The sequence below is a fragment of the Nelumbo lutea genome, chromosome 1 (assembly GCF_056320005.1).
Source record: "Nelumbo lutea isolate HS-2025 chromosome 1, American lotus-T2T, whole genome shotgun sequence".
Classification (NCBI taxonomy): Eukaryota; Viridiplantae; Streptophyta; class Magnoliopsida; order Proteales; family Nelumbonaceae; genus Nelumbo; species Nelumbo lutea.
In genome coordinates this window covers 165815429-165821428 of record NC_142684.1, presented here as the reverse complement: position 1 = coordinate 165821428, position 6000 = coordinate 165815429, and positions in this window count along the sequence as shown.

Below are 6000 nucleotides of genomic sequence, written 5' to 3'. Positions count from 1 at the left end.
CAAGAGATCCAGAGTCACAAAATTGGTTATCACATCCAGTAGGGGTGATCATGGGCTGGACTGAGTTGGGCTTTGCACTTTTGATAAGGGATATAGCTTAGGCCCGGTCCTATTGTGGCTGAAATATAAACCCAGACCCAGGCCTATGTTTTCTATATATAAAATATAATATATAGAATATATTATGTTAAACGGCATTAATGCATATAATTTTATTTTATATTATATAATATAAAATATTATAAGTGTCATGTTATAGTATAGCATAAAATTATATATACATATGCATCCATTACATATAAAATACATAATTAAATATATGTGGGCAGGGTTGAGCTTGAAGTATTAGGCCTAGCTTAGCCTTAATATTTTTGGGCCTGAACACAAAACCTAGGCCCAAGCCCAGTATATCCAAGACAAGCTGAAATAATCACCCTTAACACCCACCTTGGGATGGTAGCTTTTCCCATCCCCGTTGGGTAAACGGCCTCCCCAACCCAATGGGATTGAGGACACTAATAGGGATTAATAGGGATCCCCAATTAAGGACAGAGAAGGGGATGGGGACTGAAGTCCCTACCTCACCCTTTTACATTAAATATATAGTATATTATATATAATATTATTTATACTATATATATCAAAATATTTTTAAAATATTACTTATATTTAAAAGCTTTTCTTTACTTTAAGTAAATCTATCTTTCAAAAATACTTTTAATTAATAAATTTTAGGGCATCAAATTCAAGGCCAAGGATTTGTTTCAAAATCAAGGTTGGGGATGTGGAATATGGTTGCCACCCCCGAACCCTTCCTGTTGCCATTTCTACCTCAAAACATACAAGTGCAGAGATTTTTCTAATGCATGTCTACAAGTGTTATGAGGTTAGTGTGAGGACCAATTCTATGAGGAAGAAATCCCAACTCTAATATAATGTTACTATAGGTGCACTGGAATAGTTAAAGCCAAGGTTTTAAAAGCCAAGGTTTTTTTTCTTTTTTGTTTTTACTGAATTGAATCCCGAAACTTGCTTTACCGGCGAAAGACTGCAGCTGGCTGGAGCATATATTCTTACATGCATCTTAATTAAATATTCTCATCATCAGCAACCTTGATTCGGAAGGTTTGTGTTACATGAATGTTCAGAGGGTGGAACTTCTCCTCTCTGAAGGGATTGGAATTGAAGCACGATAACCTCATTTAACGACTGATGTCCGTTGAGAGGTCTCGCTGCTGCAAGCGTAAGGAAGAAAGAAAGCAAGACGATGAGAGTGATTGAAGCTCTGTAGACATTTCTTCTGTAACAATCCATCTTGTTATGAACAAATAAATAAGATATAGCTGTTTGTTTCCTTGATGTTTTCTAGAAGGGAGGATTCTGTATACGTGAAAGAATTAAATGGGATGTGATATATCTGGATGATAAACAAATGAATGAAGAGGACTGTTTATATATAGATTTGATTGATTTCTGGGGTTGACCTGGTTAACGCTTTAGTAATTAAACTGGGTCCATACTAAACTTTCTTTTGATTACTTGGTGATGTTAGCAAGTCTAGATTTTACTTTGACTAGCCAGACATCTCCCCCTCCCCTTTCTATTACCATATTCGTGATTCATAGTTTCCTCCAAAAACAAAAAAAATCATATATTATTCGTGAAACTCTGCCGCAACACATACGACAGAAAAAAATGTATATAGAGACTAAATATATTAATCAGTGTGGGAATTAATGGATGTTATTTGAATTTGTTTCAGATTAATTTTCAGACAGTGGTCGTCAGCTGAAATGGCAAGACAATGAATTAATCCTCTTCAACTTTGTTGATTCCTTCACTTCTTTTCTCGGGGGTCAACTGTTTTCTGAGAGGTTGAATGGCAAGACGTCACAAGCACGCCCAAGAGAACAACTTTGGAGTTGGTTTGTTTTGATGAAATCTAGATGTTTCCGGCAAGGAGACAGCACCAACATCGTGTTCATCACAAGTAGGTTGTCGAAGTTTGACGCAGCGTGGAAGCAATAAACTGGGCTGACTACGCAAGCATCCGACGAACACAGGGCTTCGTTCGTGAAGCCTGTTGTAACTAGGCGTATGCCTTGGAAGAGAGAGAAAAGTTGGCAAAAAATTCTTGTGGGTCTATTCGCTTGGAATTACTGATATTTATAATACATCTTGGAACTCATAGAGTAAATAGGAAAGAGAAGTTGCAAAAGTCTAAAACAACTAAAACATCTGGACTTCTAGACATCTTCGAAGTCTTCCTTAGGCTGCCTTGATATCCTCCGTCCGATAGCCACCTAGCCACCGCCCTCCAATGAAGCCTTGATATTCACCGTCCGATAGCCACCACCCTCCAATGCTTATCCAATGCATGGGTTGTCACTATTATCCCTTGCATGATTTTCGCTAGAGGGTACCGTCCGATGCATGATCCTCTCTTATCATGAGTTGTCGTTTGGTGGATGAGGTGGCCCTCCATCATTCTCCCCCACATGGAAAGAACTCGACCTCGAGTCGTGATTGGGATATACAAGTGTTGCCTCTGGTAAGTAACGTTGAAGATCAGCAACATTAAAAGTTTTGGAGATACCCATGTGATCTGACAAGTCCATGACATAAGCATTGTCGTTGATTTTCTTAATGATCTTGTATGGATCGTACTTCCGAGGATGTAACTTGTTATACTTCCCCAGGGGTATTCGTTCTTTCCTTAAGAATACCATGACTTCATCACCAACGTCAAACACTTGGTGCCGACGATGCTTATCAGCTACAACCTTGTACTTTGCATTAGCTCGCTCCAGTTTTTGCTGGACTTCTTCATGTATGGATTGGATCTGTTCTGCCAACTGCTCGGTAGAAGCGCTGAGGCCGGGTACCCTGGGTAGCTTCACTAAATCCAATGCATGGTTAGGTACCTTCATATAAACAATGGAAAATGGGGATCTACCTGTAGAGTTATGAACTGCGTTGTTGTAATCGAACTTTGCTTGTGCTATGGCAAAATCCCACTGCTTCGATCTCCCCCTACAGATACTGCGGATCAAGTTACCTAAGGTCCGATTTACCACCTCTGTCTGTCCATCTGTCTATGGATAGGTTGTATTGCTAAAATTCAATGATGAGTTAAATAGTCTCCATAGGGTCATCCAAAAGTTACTTAAGAACCTTGTATCTCGGTCCGATGTGATGGTTTTAGGTACCCCATGTAAACGAACAATTTCCCTGTGTTAGACAATTTTGTATGCCCTTAGCTTCAATCAAAATTAATGTACTTTATGAGTTTATTGTAAATTAATAAAAGTGCATATTTGATTCATGTTCACTTGGTATGTTTCTGTGTAATACCCTTAAACTGGACACTTATTGAGACTCGTGTTAGTTTAGAATGTTCACAGCCAGTGGGTCGGTCTGGGGAGACCTATCCTGACAAGGTTGACACTGTGGTGCCACCAAGTCGGTTGGAGTGGCTTGTCTTAGCTACCGGGGTGAGACCCTAGGCACATACAGTATGGGATTAATTGAATCTTTGAACTGGACCAGATTTCCAGTATTGCCTTTGACCTTGGAGATTGATGGGCAAAACTGGAAAGTTACACCCGACCCCTATACTCAATTATGATACTACACTAGGTGTCGGATCGGGCTGTCTTTGATGTACCAATCAGTGAGATCCTTAGCGGGGGTCAAAACCTGGGTATGTTGGGACAATCCGAGAATTCATCTGAGTGGGTGATCATAGTGACAGGATCAGCCCCTTTGTCGGACAAAGGTAATGATCGGGGATGCGCTCTCACTGTTGGAAACTAAGACTGCTGGCAGCCGATTTCAATCGTTGAAATTTGTTTTGCAAAGTATATTTTATATGAGATATAAAAGTATATATATTATGGTTTCTAAAATGTTTGCATAAGGTTTTAATTCCCAGGATCCATATAAGTGGAGAGTGCAACACTGTTCCTTGCAGCCGAGGGAGAGGTCCTCTCTTGTCGGGCAGTGTATGATCATTATGGGCTGAGAGGTTAAGTGTAAGACCATTGAGGATAATACCTGATGGGCTAATCTTGCATCTGCCCAGAGTCCCTAGGTGTTACAAGGTGGCTTGGCCCAAGGACCACTTAGGGTAAGTGTTGGGCCCATAGAGCCCATTCGATGGGTTTCAGGGGGTTCACTGTCTTTAACAGTGTATTCGACCAGGCCTTGTAACAAAGGCTGGGCCAAAGATTGCGGAATAGTGGAGCGAATTTCAAAAATTTTTCTCTCCCTTCAACTAGGAATCACATTCCCTATTTAGAAAATCATATTTTCAAGGATAAATCTTGAACCTTTAAACTGAACCAGATCTAAACCAAAAGGAATGGGAGAGAAAGATACCTGATACGGAGAAGCAATATCTCCCAACGAAGGTGTTCACGCCCAAGGAAGGATCCAAAGACTGCTCCCACTGAAGATGGCGTAGTGCAGGATGGAGCAGAATCAACAGTGTTCTTCCCCAAGAACTCTGTCATTCACAAGAAACAACATGATGGAACGTGAGCACAGCTTCCCTTTTCAATCCTTTCTCAAAGAACTGATGTCAAGATCCAATCTTGACTTCTCCCACAGCTACAGATCGAACTGGCAAATAGGGCGGCAAGAGCAGGGAGGCGGCAAGAGAGTATTCGTAGGGTGCAGAATTCTCTCTTCTTGATTTCAGCACTAAAGAGGATCTAATGTGTTTCTCTTGGTCTCTCTCTCAAGGCTGCCGCCCCCTCCTTCCTTTTGTTAACTTGAAAAGATCAGCTCCTAATCCCATTAGGAGGTGCTTATCCAAATCATATTTGGATCAGCCTTCTCTTATAATGATAAGGATAAACCCTTATCTTATCTGCAGATTAGATTAGCTTTATCCTAATCTTATTAAGAGGTTTCTAAATCTGAATCACATTCAGATCTGGACTATCTGAGTGGATAGGATTAAGACCATATCCTAACTGCTAATCCATCTCAGAATTCGCCCCTTTAATTAACTATATTATTAGCCTACTTCGAAATGGGCTTTAGGCCCATTAAGCTTATGTGCTCACTTAACCTTCCTAACTGCTGCCCAGTTGGGCTTCCTTGTATGGTGTGGGACCCAAGCATTGATCTACACATCAACCACATGGGTTCGGCCCAGCCTTTGTTACAAAGCCTGGTCGAATACACTGTTAAAGACAGTGAACCCCTTGAAACCCATCGAATGGGCTCTATGGGCCCAACACTTACCCTAAATGGTCCCTGGGCCAAGCCACCTTGTAACACACAGGGACTGTGGGCAGATGCAAGATTATCCCATCAGGTATTATCCTCAATGGTCTTACACTTAACCTCTCAGCCCATAATGATCAAACACTGCCCGACAATAGAGGACCTCTCCCTCGGCTGCAAGGAATAGTGTTGCACTCTCCACTTATATGGCTCCCGGGAATTAAAACCCTTTTGTAAACATTTTAGAAACCATAATATATATACTTTTATATCTCATATAAAATATATTTTGCAAAACAAATTTCAATGGTTGAAATCGGCTGCCGGAAGTCTTGGTTTCCAACAGTGAGAGTGTATCCCCGATCATTACCTTTGTCCGACAAAGGGGCTGATCCTGTCACTATGGTCACCCACTCAGATGAATTTTTGGATTGTCCCAACATACCCAGGTTTTGACCCCCGCTAAGGATCTCATTGATTGGTACATCAAAGACAGCCCGATCCGACACCTAGTGCAGTATCATAATCGAGTTTAGGGGTCGGGTGTAACTTCCCAGTTTTGCCCATCAATCTCCAAGGTCCAGGGCAATACTGGAAATCTGGTCTAGTTCAAAGATTCAATTAATCCCACACTGTTTGTGCTTAGGGTCTCACCCCGGTAGCTGAGACAAGCCACCCCAACCGACTTGGTGGCACCACAGTGTCAGCATTGTCAAGATAGGTCTCCCCAGACCGACCCACTAGCTGTGAACATTCAAAACTAAC